The sequence below is a fragment of the Entelurus aequoreus genome, linkage group LG23, assembly GCF_033978785.1.
Source record: "Entelurus aequoreus isolate RoL-2023_Sb linkage group LG23, RoL_Eaeq_v1.1, whole genome shotgun sequence".
NCBI lineage: Eukaryota > Metazoa > Chordata > Actinopteri > Syngnathiformes > Syngnathidae > Entelurus > Entelurus aequoreus.
This window is the reverse complement of record NC_084753.1, coordinates 9,681,925-9,697,030: the sequence shown is the minus strand read 5'-3', so window position 1 is coordinate 9,697,030 and position 15,106 is coordinate 9,681,925. Positions and strand designations below refer to the sequence as shown.

The following is a 15,106-nucleotide window of genomic DNA, read 5'->3' as shown; positions in this document are numbered from 1 at the left end:
CACGCAGCACACACGCTGATAGACACAGACGTATAAAATGAAAGATACGGAGCGCTCCCAAATAACTTTTTAAGGTTTGGGTTTTGGGGAAAGTAGCAAGTCATGTCAAGTCAAAAGGCTCAAGTCCAAGTGAAGTCACAAGTCATTGATGTTAAAGTCTAAGTCGAGTTGCAAGTCTCTTTACATTTTGTCAAGTCGAGTCTAAAGTCATCAAATTCATGACTCGAGTCTGACTCGAGTCCAAGTCATGTGACTCGAGTCCACACCTCTGGTGTACTGTGTTGGACTGGATGTTTATTTTGCACATTTTAAAAGCAATACTTAATGTTTACAGTCCTCCAGAATATTTAGATTGGCACTTTTTTGTATTGATGTTTATCTTTATTTTTGCACATTTTAAAGCAAAATAAGCAATACTTTTACTTTTGAAATGCTTATACTATTGCAGAATATTAAGATTTGCACTGGACGTTGACTTTTATATTTGCACATTAAAAAGCAAATAAGCTACTTTTAATTTTGTTAAATGTTAAAAGTTTTAAATGTTTACATTGTTACAGAATATTTTGTCATGTTGTTGTCAATGTTGACTGAGTGGCCATACTTTTTTTTTTGTAAATAAAAGCCATGCCTTTTGAAAAAACTGGCCTACTTTTATTTGTTCATCTTCATTTTAAATAAAATAAAATAAAAAATAATCGGTAAAAGGAAAAATAATCTATAGATGAATCGAAAAAATAATCTATAGATTAACCGATTAATCGAAAAAAAATAATCTATAGATTAATCGATAGAAAAATAATCGTTAGCTGCAGCCTTACATTTAAGAAACACCACTTGACAGCCCCGCAAAAGAGGACATGTCCGGTGAAAAGAGGACGTATGGTCAGGACCTTGCCTGTTTCACGTCCGGTGAAACCGATCGCTGCTAGTCCTCTTTTGCTAGCATGCTAGCAGCTAACGGGCTAGGGCAGACTGACCATACGTCCTCTTTTCACCGGACATGTCCTCTTTTGCGGAGCTGTCAGGGCGGAGTTTCTTAAATGCCTCAAATGTTCGGCATTTTGAGTATTGTTTACACAACGTGCAGTACGCTACTCAATATGTCCGTGTGGAAACTCGTTCAGTACACTTCCGCACCGAAACGAAACCCCCGTACCGAAACGGTTCAATACAAATACACGTACCATTACACCCCTATTATTTTGATTATTGTTTCTCAGCTGTTTGTAAATGTTGCAGTTTATAAATAAAGGTTAAAAAAAATAAAAAAAATAAAAAACTTAGCCTCAGCGCATGCGCATAGCATAGATCCAACGAATCGATGACTAAATTAATCGCCAACCATTTTTATAATCGATTAGTTGTTGCAGCCCTAAATATGTGTATATGCCAATTTATAATGCTGGCAAGCGTAATCCCTGGTTTATAGTCGAACTAACTGCCTTCCATTCTAATCCATACATCAAAAAGAGTTAACTTAAAAGAAAAGATAGGTAGCTTAACTTCATTTCCCAGTAGCTTCGCTACTTTTTAAACAAGTAGCGATTTCCGTAGCTTAGCTACATGCTACAAAATAAGAAAGAGGGTGAAGAGAAAGAAAAGAAGTGGACTAATGTAACTCCACAGGCAGAGGACAAACATCAATGATGATTGGTTGGTTTACGTATAAGAACATCCATGATTGGTTGGTTGTTTACGATGATGAGTCACCATTGGTTAGGATTAGGGCAAAACATTAGGGACAGGCCAATCAGAGGCAAAAGTAGGGCGGGTCATGGAACCAGAAAGGGAAATCACAACAGACATCACAAATGACGACGAGAGAGTCGGAGAAGAGAAAAGGGAATTTTCAAGCGAAATGTACGCCAAAGTGAGGAAGATTAAGTCAAGTCACTCACTTGGCGCTGACCACAGAACCCTACATGTGTGACAGTCCATTACATCGTCGACTGGGAATTCAAAAGTGCCTGCCTGCAAATGTATTGTTTATCTGAGTATGATACATTTTTTATTATTTGCACAACTATGTTATGTATTTTATGTAGAAAGAATATTCTTGTATTTTATGTATACATTTTTCTATTTTATTTAGGTTATGTAATTCTGTGCTACTTCAAACCGTTTATTTACTGTGCTATTAAAGGCCTACTGAAAGCCACTACTAGCGACCACGCAGTCAGATAGTTTATATATCAATGATGAAATCTTAACATTGCAACACATGCCAATACGGCCGGGTTAACTTATAAAGTGACATTTTAAAATTCCCGCCACACTTCCGGTTGAAAAACTCCTTTGGATATGATTTATGCGCGTGACGTCACAAAATCCACGGAAGTGGTTGTACCCCATCGACCCGATACAAAAACCTCTTGTTTTCTTCGACAAAATTCCACAGTATTCTGGACATCTGTGTTGGTGAATCTTTTGCAATTTGTTTAATGAACAATGGAGGCTGCAAAGAAGAACGCTGTAGGTGGGATCGATCGGTGTCTTAGCGGCTAAGTACAATACTTACAGCAACACAACAAGGACTACTTACTACGCCTAGCCGATGCTTGCCGCCAAACCCACGGATGAAGTCCTTCGTCGCGCCGTTGATCGCTGGAACGCAGGTGAGCACGGGTGTTAATGGGAAGATGAGGGCTGGCTGGCGTAGGTGGAGCGCTAATGTTTTTATCATAGTTCTGTGAGGTCCGGTTGCTAAGTTGCTAAATTAGCCTTAGCGTCGTTAGCAACATCATTGTTACGGCTTACCAGGCTGAGAATTTTTAACCGTGTAGTTACATGTACATGGTTTAATAGTATTGTTGATCTTCTGTCTATCCTTCCAGTCAGGGATTTATTTATTTTGTTTCTATCTGCATTTGAGAACGATGCTATCACGTTAGCTCAGTAGCTAAGTGTGTCACCGATGTATTGTCGTGGAGATAAAAGTCACCGTGAATGTCCATTTTGCGTTCTCGACTCTCATTTTCAAGAGGATATAGTATCCTAGGTGGTTTAAAATACAAATCCGTGATCCACAATAGAAAAAGGAGAGAGTGTGGAATCCAATGAGCCAGCTTGTACCTAAGTTACGGTCAGAGCGAAAGAAGATACGTCCATCACTGCCTCTCAAGTCCTTCACTGTAACGTTCCTCATCTAGGAATCTTTCATCCTCGCTTAAATTAATGGGGTAATCGTCGCTTTGTCGCTCCGAATCTCTCGCTCCATTGTAAACAACGGGGAATTGTGAGGAATACTAGCTCCTGTGACGTCACGCTACTTCCGGTACAGGCAAGGCTTTTTTTTATCAGCGACCAAAAGTTGCGAACTTTATCGTCGATTTTCTCTACTAAATCCTTTCAGCAAAAATATGGCAATATCGCGAAATGATCAAGTATGACACATAGAATGGATCTGCTATTCCCGTTTAAATAAAACAAAATAATTTCAGTAGGCCTTTAAAACCCATAACGGGGTTAGTCTGTTTACAGTACAGTTGTCATTCAGTTCAATTTCAGTGAATTTCCCTGAAAAATGAATATCTTTATATAAATATTTTAAATGGAAAATATATCGAGATATATATCGAATATCGAGTTTAAGTACAAATATATCCAGATATACTTTTTCATCCATACAGCCCAGCCCTTGCACTGACTGACTTCCAATCATCTTGACAGTGTTGTTTCTTGAAAACACTCAAAAGTCAATATAGTGCATGTGAAAATTAGCCAACCGTCATCACGTGCGGGTGTTTTAAATCAGTCGCACAAAGAGAACAGTTGTTTAAGCATTTAAATCTGTCTTTATCAGAAAGGAGGAACATTTGAAGTCAGACTGTTGTCATGTAAAGGTCGGCCTAAATTCCACATTCCTTTCTCCTCAGCTTCTCAAGCAGCTACTTCTCACTCCAAGAGGAACATTCCAGCAAAGTAGCCATTCAGTAAGAGTGGAAGATGTTTCTTCACAAAGTGTCACTGCTAACTGAATAAACATACGCTTAATGAATTTGGGGACAGTTAGGATCATTACTGAACACAAGTGATTGTGTATAATTGCAATCCTTTGAAAGAGGTGGCTACTGTGCTCCATGATTCTAAATGATTCACTGAAAAAAGTCCTTGAGAACAAAGACTGAACCAATTTGCATCCATGAAATCTGACCTTATCAGGCTTTCCCAGTGTACACATGCAACACACACTCTTCAAGGAAGGGCTGTACCACTCTGTACCAAGCAAAGCCAAAAAACCCCAGACATACTGTCTAGAACAGAGTGGTTTTCACTGAGGGCCACGTCGCAGTTACGTTGGGCCCCAGAGGGCCACTTCTAACAGTGAATACTATTATTACACCATTTTTTCATGCATTTTATTAGTAGATTATTTGAAAACTAAAATGTAAAAAAAAAAAAATGGTAGGTTGCAATAATTTCACCTCAAAATGTAGTGTCTATTACTGTAAATGGAAAAACAGTAATAATAATAATAATGGATTAGATTTATATAGCGCTTTTCTTGACACTCAAAGCGCTTCACAGAGAAGTGAGTACTGCTGTTTTTATGCTAAAAAAGGCAGCTCAGGTGCCAAAATGTTACTGTAAAATTGCAGTGTTTTTTATTTACATTAAAAAAACAAATACCACACATTTAGGTATTGATCCGACACCAGGTAGTTACAGAATCATACATTGGTCATATTCAAAGTCCTCATGTGTCCAGGGACATATTTACTGACTTTATAAACATAATATACATTTTAAAAAAACAAAAAGTATTTTGTGATGCTAAAAAATATCGATGTGATCATAGTAGTATTGACTAGATACGCTCCTGTACTTGGTATCATTACAGTGGATGTCAGGTGTAGATCCACCCATGGCATTTGTTTACATTGTGACGGCGGTGAGCTATTGTATCCTCCTACGCTGTGTAGTGAAGCATGTTTAACTATTCCTCATCCTGCAGTGATAATGTTACTTGTAAGAAACATACTTTATTTGTCGCCATGGAGACACGGATTAGTGATTTAGAAGTAGCTAAAACACTGTGGATGGATGTTAGCCATGTGTTAAAGCACCTCTTCCTGAGGGTGTTTCAGTGTTATAACTTTACCTTTATCTTTACTTTTTACACCAAAATGCATCCATTCTCCCTTTTCTGTCTACACACTGTGTCTGCTTGTAAGTACTCTGTGTGTGTGCGCTGCCCAACATGCTCCTCTGCTCCAAAAACCAGCAATACTATACTAGTATCAGTATACCGTACAAACATATTGGACAGCACAGAAAATGTAATTAAAATTCTATTTAAAAAAAATATTTGTATTATTAAACAAATGAACATTTATCAACACATGAAAACACACAAAAGTACTGAAAACCGCTATCGCTAAGTACCGCTATCTATTCCTAGGTACCATATCGGTTCAAATGTGAAGGGTACCCATACCTAGTTCTAGATGATTTGGGTGTCATAGACAGCTGACAAATACTGACACAAACATGCACGGTGAGCCTACTGTAATGTGACCAGTCCTCAACAGCCACCATCTTTCAAAACAGCAACAACAAAAAAAGGTCAAAATAAACAAGTGTCTAATATAATAGTAGTAAAAACACTGATGATTGTCAGTGCGACACTGATTTGGTGGGACATACTGTACTGGTTGGTCTGTGGCCTACTTGTGTGTCCCTCTCGGGTCACAGAGACAGAGTTCCAGGATGACAGAACATTCCAGAGAACAGAGGATGTGTGTATGTTGCTGGTCAGTGGCCCGTGTGCTTGTTCTCACTCGCTTAATAAGTATCCATAAATATTAGCCTGGGCCTCATCACCACATAGTAGGCTAGGAAAAGATCAAGCATAAGATCTACAAGTCAGTTGTAAATACTATAGGATGGTCTAACAAAACACACGTTCGGTACTAGTCCATAACCTTCATTATCATTACACTTAGACTTCCTTTATTGTCATTCAAATTTGGACTTTGCAGTACAGATAAGTTGCATTGGCTCATTGTAGTGCAGGAGCACCTGTACAACACATTTAGATCTGATATACTGGAAAAGTAGTATCAAGGGCTCGACTTTAATCACGGCAACTGCGGCAAAAGCGTCCTCGTCATTTGTCGTAGGCCCTAAAAAAACTGACCAACATCTGCGGCAAGAACATTCCGTGACCGCCTTTGACTTTTTATTTGTTAATGGACCAGTGCCATCCATCCATCCATCCTCGCTAGTGATGGAACAGTAAATGGTATAATGATCATTTGCGATTCAATTCCAGACGATTAGTAATACCGTCTAATTTTTTCAATTACCAAAAAAATTTAATTTATTAAAGCATTTTAAGTAACAGGAAGTCAGGCGCATGCGCACTAGCGTGGTTTGGCTTGATAATCATGGCAGACTGACTACACAGATTCACTCCTGGGATTTCCCCTCAGAGTAAACAGAGCCAAGCGTGTTGTTTAACCTCATTTTCCCTCGCTTCCCGGCATGCGTTTAAGAGTGCACTGCTGTGTTTAGATGGAGACAGGTGTGGACAATATTGTCCCCACACTAAAAGTATACAGCCAAGGAGAAAACTATTTTATGTTGCTTTTATTTTCTCAATACAGCGTCCATCAGCTGCTGTGACAGAGTTAATGATGTGAGGAAACATGCAGCAGGCGATGTGTCGTGAACGTTGTCACAACTTGTTTTATAAAGTCTTTAGTTCGTTTACTGGGATGTTCACTCCTTTATTTAACTGCAAACTGTATCAGTGTTCAAATAACATCAATACTAGCTCAAATGTTTTGTTATCTCATTGAACTGAACGCAGGCTGTGAAGATTGTGTACTCGATGTGAGAGGTGTCACTCCTTTATTTTTGTTGGCCACATTGTTGTACTGAACTGGAGAAGAACAAAGCTTGTTTGTTAGATTTCATCTTCATTAGCCAAATTACTTTGTGTTTTATTTTGATATCAAAAAGTAAACTTAAAATGATTACTTTGGCAATAATTGGCAGGCCTAGATGAACACTAACTTGCCTTGGTGCCCTAAAATATGAGCCCTCCGTTAAGGCAACACTTGCCCTGACCTTAAAAAGTTCAAATTAGAGGCCTTAATATCCAGAAGTCTCTCCAACGAGGCGTAGAAAGGATGATTGTCTGTCTCCTGACTAAATCCATTTGTCCTACCTGCTGGCACCTATTTGTGTGTATTTGGGATCCCCACAAGACCCTTAAAGGGGACCTTTATTGAAGTTTGTCTTTTTTGACTTATAAATGTTGTTACTATGTTGGATACTCGCATTAGAAAATTCAAAAAGCGTCAAATCATGACGCACTGTTTTGGATGCCTATGTTGGCGAGGTTTTTGTGTATTGTTTTTGAACAGTGGGGAATCTGTGATGTCACATTGACAGATCTACACACGTGCTCATTATTGTGTCGGCAAGCGTCTTCCCGCTCTGCTGTGCTGACCAGCTGGAATTTTCGGTTCTCAGTGCATAAATAATATGAAATTAATATTCTCTGTGTTCATTTGTCCACAACAGTTGGACAACAAGGAAATTGGATTAGTGGCTGAACTGCGACAGGAAAAGAGCGCCACTGCGACATTACTACTTGGTTTGTGGAAACACAAAAGAAGTAAGATAAATATTTGCATATAATCGTGCATAATGACACAAACGTGCGACAAATGTGTGCATCTTTTTTTTTGATACAGCGCTGTATCAATCGGATTGAGCAGGTGTGCCTAATGTTGTGACCGGATGAATCTATATACCTTTTATAAAGTTTATTTTTGACCGTGACTGAAAACAATAGCGGTGACGTTTATATTGAAAACATTTATTTATCAGTGTATATTGTCAAAAGATAAATGAGCACCATATTTTCCGGAGCATAGGGCGCACCAGATTATAAGGCACACTGCCGATGAATGGTCTATTTTCAATCTTTTTTCATATATAAGGCGCACCGGCTTATAGGGCGCATTAAAAGAGTCATATTGTTATTATGATTATTTTCTGATTGTAAAGGACTTCCTTGTGGTCTACATAACATGTAATGGTGGTTCTTTGCTCAAAATGTTGCATAGATGAGGTTTTATCAGAATCAGAATAGTTTTATTGCCATTGTTTGGGAACAGGTTCACAAACTAGGAATTTTTCTTGGTGCAATCGTGCAACATAAAACACATATAACACATATTTGGTAATAAAAAGAGCTGTAACTGAGCTATCAGATCTTGTTATAGACTTAGAAGGAATTCAAGGAGCTGCAGTTAAGAGTTATTGTTCATGTGCCTGATGGCCGAGGGGAAAAAAGTGTTGAGGTGGCGGGAGGTGTGGGTCTGGATGGAGCGTAGTCTCCTGCCTGAGGGGAGAGGGGAGAATAGTGTGTGTCCAGGGTGAGAAGAGTCAGCTGTGATCCCACCCACTCATACGCCTCCTGGTCCTGGAGGAGAACAAGTCCTGGAGGGATGGGAGCTTGCAGCCAATCACCTTCTCAGCAGCACGTACCATGCGCTGCAGACTATTCTTATCCTGGACTGTGGCGCCGGGGAACCACACTGTGATGGAGGAGGTCAGGATGGACTCTATGATGGCTGAGTAAAACTGCACCAGCATCTCGGTCGCCACCTTAAGTTTCCTCAGCTGCCGCAGGAAGTACATCCTCTGCTGGGCCTTCTTGATGAGGGAGCTGATGGTCGGCTCCCACTTGAGGTCCTGGGTGATGGTGGTGCCCAAGAAACGGAAGGAGTCCACAATGGGGACGGGGGTGGAAGAGTCAATCAGGGTGAGGGGGGATGGTGGGGCTGTGACTTTCCTGAAGTCCATGATCATCTCCACTGTTTTCTGGGCGTTCAGCTCCAGGTTGTTGAGGCTGCACCAGGACGTCAGCCGGTCCACCTCTCTCCTGTAGGCGGACTCATCGCCATTCCAGATGAGCCCGATGAGGGTGGTGTCATCCGCATTTACACATCATCTTCAACTCACTTTCTGACAGTCTCTTCTGGATGCGTCTTATTTACGTGCCTCCACTTGGACAGCGTCATCTTTGTTGTAGCGGTGTAGCGTGCAAGGACGGGAGTGGAAGAAGTGTCAAAAGATGGCGCTAACTGTTTTAATGACATTCACACTTTACTTCAATCAATAACGGAGCAGCATCTCCTCATCCGGAAACAACAACAACAAGGCCGGAAATGTGTCCCATGAAAAACCGTCCCACCAGAACTCTCTAATAACTAAAGTTCCTTTAGTGAATAATGTAAACTTACTACACTGGTATGTTTTAGTGCTTTCATGGTGAGTTTACTGACAGATATAGATTTTTGAGCGCAATGTGTGTAATGTTCTATATTTTCAATGGAACATATAAAATGTTGGTGTTGTTTACTTGAGTCATATTGCCATCATAGTGCAGTCTACACGTATCTCTTGTGTGTGACTGCCATCTACTTGTCACACTTATCATTACACCATGGACCAAATAAAATTGCTTTGAGGTAGGTAAGCTCAACGTATTCCTTACATTAGGTGCACCGGGTTATTAGGCGCACTGTTGAATTTTGAGGAAAAAAATGGATTTTAGGTGCGCCTTATAGTCCAAAAAATACAGTATATTTTTGGTAAGAGTTGGACGTGGTTTGATTTGTAATTTGGAAACGTTTCCACTCACAAACATCTTGCAGACAGATGAAAAAGAATGGTTTATAAATGTGATTGTGGACAAACATTCTGGCAAAATGATCTAGACCACAAAGAAGTGTTTTACATGTAGATTAAAATCCTTAATAGGTCCCCTTTGAATTTGAATTTCAAACCACAGAGGCAATAAAACAATTGGGCCTTGTACCAAACAGTCACAAATTTCTCAAATTCCAAATGGATTATTTCCAACATCGATTTAATCTGATTCATAAGTTTTTAAATCTATTATTAATAACGATTCAATTCCATTTGATATGCACTTAAATATTGAAAATGTCTCAAATCTGTTACAGAATATATTTTTTCTGTTGAAATATACTTTGGACAGTTTTAACTTCTTCTAAAATCTCAAAAGTGCAATTTTGAATAAAGTGAAAGTTTACAGCATTTGTATTGCAATATTATTGTTGCAAATTAATAACAGTAAATATTTCAGCTATTCTTCTTGTTCAGACAGTATGTAATGCACCCCAATTTTCAGGGATGTGAGCATTCTTTGAAAAAAATAATAAAAGAGGAAAATTGAGAAAAAAAAGAGGAAACTTTCTATCAGCACAAAGTTGCCACGCAGACCCCAAAAGAAAATTCTGAAAATCCAGACATTTCCTGCAATTGGGTGCGTTTTTACGTTATATTTTAACTTCGCCTACCAACAACCTCTTTTTGACACTTATGTTATGTACCACATATTTTTAAGTAGATACTTTACTATTATTGACAATGTAATGTAAAATTATATAACATGGATGCAAAGAAATCAGAAAAGGTTTACTCAAAACCTTTAGCCACACTCCCTCCGGTGTTGTGACCTCTGTTTACAATCCCTCACCTTACAAATATACCTTCTCGCTGTTACTAATAAATACTCTAGGACAGTGGTTCTTAACCTTGTTGGAGGTACTGAACCCCACCAGTTTCATATGCGCATTCACCCAACCCTTCTTTAGTGAAAAATTTTTAAAAAAACAATTTCAAATTCAAGACAAAGTTATATGTTTTGGTAACACTTTAGTATGGGGAACATATTCTAAGTAACAAATACTTAATTTACAGTTATTTGGACACTAGGGGAACATATTTTAAGTAACAAAGACTTCATTTAGAGTTATTTGGTTAGGGCCCGGGTTAGAGGGTTAGGGTTATAATAAGGCCATGCCTAATAAGGCATTAATAAGTACTTAATAATGACTAGTTAAGAGCCAATATGTTACTAATTTGCATGTTAATAAGCAACTAATTAATGGTGAATATGTTCCCCATACTAAAGTGTTAGCATGTTTTATTACTGGTGCACAAAATGAAGCGTGCATGAACATCACCTTGTTCAAACAACAAAACCAACACAGTGCATAAACTCACAACAAATTACACACCTGCAAATCAGTCAGCTGTTGTCGTATCCGTAATACACCGAAAGGGAGAAGTTTCTATTTACACGATGAGTCGGGTGTGTCTTGACCTCCGCCGAACCCCTGAGCCCGACTCACCGAACCCCTAGGGTTCCATCCAACCCAGGTTAAGAACCACTGCTCTAGGACTAGGGCTGCAACTAAAGATTCATTTGATAATCGATTAATCTGTTGATTATTACTTCGATTAATCGATTAATAATCGGATAAAAGAGACAAACTACATTTCTATCCTTTCCAGTGTTTTATTGAATAAACCAGCATACTGGCACCATACTTATTTTGATTATTGTTTCTCAGCTGTTTGTACATGTTGCAGTTTATAAATAAAGGTTTATAAAAAAAATAAAAAAATAGCTAATTCCCTCATTTCACTGTCAATCAGTAAAGGATTCCGACAGATGATCCCAGCCCACTGTCAATAGACTCCCAGAGACGCTGATGGGAGGGACAAAGTGGAGCATTTCTTTAATTATTGTCTAGTTTGGCTTCAGTGGAACAACCCACTTTATGCTTCCTGTTGACCACTTCTTTGGAGTGCGTCTACTCAGCCATCCTTTATTTATTATTAAATACATTCAAATATATGATTTTTGTTTTATATTGTTGGAATATCAGTGGTAATTAAATATTTTCATAATTTTATGATTAATATGTATTCTTCAAAGAATAAAACAATTTGTGCAATTGCAATGCCTTAATATAGAGAGGTTAGTACCAGGGATCAAACGATTATTTAGCATTTTGACATTTATCGATATCAGCCTTCTTTTATCGATATTGGATGGCACATTTAAAAATCAACAAACCCGCATCAGACGTGGTACTGTCAAAACTAAAATAATTGTAAAAAACATATCGAATGTGAAAAAATATATATGAACTCACAATTTGTAACGGCCATTTGATGCCGTATAAGCCATTGGTACCGCTCGTACTTCAGGGTTTCCCGCAGCGCTTTGTAGTTAAGGCTGCGTGCGTGCGTGCGTGCGTGCGTGCGTGCGTGCGTGCGTGCGTGCGTGCGTGCGTGCGTGCGTGCGTGCGTGCGTGCGTGCGTGCGTGCGTGCGTGCGTGCGTGCGTGCGTGCGTGCGTGCGTGCGTGCGTGCGTGCGTGCGTGCGTGCGTGCGTGCGTGCGTGCCACATGAAACGGACAGCAAAGCCCTGTCTGTTAGTTGTTAACTGTAGGTCAATAATGCTTGTCTTTCTCTCCCTTTTCTGTGTTGATTGAGCTGTGTTGAAGCAGCAAAAAAGGACATTATGTTAAATGAAGACTTTCTGTCTCTGATAGTGGATATAATAATGTAAGTGCATCATAAAGCCTACATCAACTCCATGGTGTTCAGGGATGAATAGTCTCTCCTATTGCTATTTTTTCAGCTATAGTTACATGAATCATTAGTAATGTAGTAGCCTAGTTTTGAATGGCAGGGTCCCTGCTATCACATGTTGATAAAAATATAACATTTACATAATACAAATCAACTACAGGCTTCCCAAATGCTGTAATAAATGAAGCATGATGAGTTGAGCATATGTCAGCATGTGGCCCCACTTTTAACTCTTTTTTTTAAACGCTTATTGCAAACGCTTACTTACAGTAAGTCATTCATTTGACTTTGTAAGTCATAATTTTGTCACCGTCACATCATGTCATTGCTGGTTTTAGGAGCAGAGGAGCATGTTGGGCAGCGCACACACACAGAGTACTTACAAGCAGACACAGTGTGTAGACAGAAAAGGGAGAATGGACGCAATTTGGTGTAAAAAGTAAAGATAAAGGTGAAGTTATAACACTAGCGGCTAACATCCATCCGCAGTCGGCAGTGTTTTAGCTACTTCTAAACCACTAATCCTGGTCTCCATGGTGACAAATAACGTAAGTTTCTTATAAGTAATATTATTCCTGGAGGACGAGGAATAGCTAAACATGCTTCACTACACACCGTAGGAGGATACAATAGCTCACCGGCGTCACCGCTAGCAAAACTAGCGTTCCTCAATGTAAACAAATGCCATGGGTGGATCTACACCCAACATCTACTGTAATGATACTAAATACAATAGCGTATCTAGTCAATACTACTATGATTACATCAATATTTTTCATCGTCACAAAATCTTAAAATAAAACTTTCGGCGAATCAAAATGTAAGAAATTGTACCTGAAAGTGCATTACTTTGAAGTCGATTAATAATTAATAATTTGACCCGGCAAATATAAACAAAACAAAACACCGGCGGAAAGCGATAATCTGTAAAAAAAATCCAAAAATCTGTGTCCTGGGGACGTGTGGACTTTAGGAAATGCGCCTCCTTTCTGATTTCAATGCGTTAACGCCAACACTGTTCCCCATCTCTTTCCATTTTCAATCACTTTTTCACTATCACTAGGGTGCACTATAGAGAGCCACGTGTTGCTGACCCCCGTCATAAAGTACATCAGATATAAATACAAAAAACTCTTAATAATTAACAAATAACTTTTGTTAATTATGCTCTCCTTTCAAGCACTGTTTTCCAACACTTTGGCTCAGCTCCAGTCAAACTTTACATATACACTGATATATACTTGGTCAACAGCCATACAGGTCACACTGAAGGTTGCCGTATAAACAACTTTAACACTGTTACAAATATGCGCCACACTGTGAACCCACACCAAACAAGAATGACAAACACATTTCAGGAGATCATTCGCACCGTAACACAACATAAACACAACAGAACAAATACCCAGAATCCCTTGCAGCACTAACTCTTCTGGGACGCTACAATATACACCCCCCCCCAACTCAACCCCACCCCAAACCCGTTCCACCTCAACCTCCTCATGCTCTTTCAGGCAGAGCATGTCCCAAATTCCAAGCTGCTGTTTTGAGGCATGTTAAAAAAAAAAATGCACTTTGTGACTTCAATAATAAATATGGCAGTGCCATGTTGGCATTTTTTTCCATAACTTGAGTTGATTTATTTTGTAAAACCTTGTTACATTGTTTAATGCATCCAGCGGGGCATCACAACAAAATGAGACATAATAATGTGTTCATTCCACCACTGTATATATCGGTATCGCTTGATATCGGTATCGGTAATTAAGAGTTGGACAATATCGGATATCGGCACAAAAAAAGCCATTATCGGACATGTGTAGTTAAAGGTGTTTCTCGTCCAGCTAGCTTGGGTTAGCTAACAAAGGGTTAATAAAAACAAGTGTTTGATTCATCTGTTTCAGTATCGATGTAACTCATTACTACTGATAAACCTTTTTTCTCTCCCACAAATGTGTATTTTCTACCTGATTTAACAACACGAGCGTGACAAGTCAGAAGCTTTTAGTCAATTGTTGTTTTAGTCAATTGTTGTTTTAGTCAATTGTTCCAAGGCTAATGTTAGCAGTCCACTAGCTAGCTGGCTAACTTCCGGTGGCTCACCAAGATACTCACGCTGCTTCACGCTGTCCACGGGCTGACCAACACGCTTCAATCACGGCGATGGTAGTTCCGTCTCGATGCAGATATTTGACGGCTTTCAGTCTTGACAAGTTTGTGGCTCGTTGCTTGGAAGTCGCACTGTCATGTCCACAGCAGACTGCCAGAGGGGGCGGGAACATAGCCAGATGCAACAACGACGCTGATTGGACGAGCTGATAAGAGGAATCTCGCTTTGACCAATTGGGCGCGGGCTCTTAGCACATAAAGATCGATGATTGTATCGTCAAACAAAATACGGAAGCAGTAAACTTCACATACAAATATTCAACAGACCGTTAAATTTGAAATTAAATAAAGAAATATCCGAAAACTTTTTTGCATAATATAAAAAACACACAACAGAACCCATGTTAAATTAAATGAAGTAAAAAAAAAAAACGTTGGCTTCCTCGCTGGTTAACTATTGCAGAGAAATGCGTCTGCTAGCTCACGGTCGCCCCCTGCTTCCAAAGTGTTTAACAACAACATTGGTCACTTTAGCACACTTTGTTCTGCTGGCTTTTTGT

At 39.2% G+C, this 15,106-nt stretch overlaps 1 protein-coding gene across 2 annotated transcripts in view; it reads right to left on the bottom strand.

Annotated features, from left to right (window-relative positions):
• LOC133640408 (protein PALS1-like) overlaps positions 1–14,747 on the bottom strand; it is a 76,985-nt gene extending 62,238 nt beyond the window's left edge. Inside the window, exon 1 of one of the 2 annotated variants that reach the window (XM_062033802.1) lies at positions 14,553–14,747. The gene's annotated coding sequence lies outside the window, so the exon portion shown is untranslated. The remainder of the gene's footprint in view (positions 1–14,552) is intronic. The other variant, XM_062033801.1, reaches the window with a different exon arrangement.
• Positions 14,748–15,106: the final 359 nt, after the last annotated feature.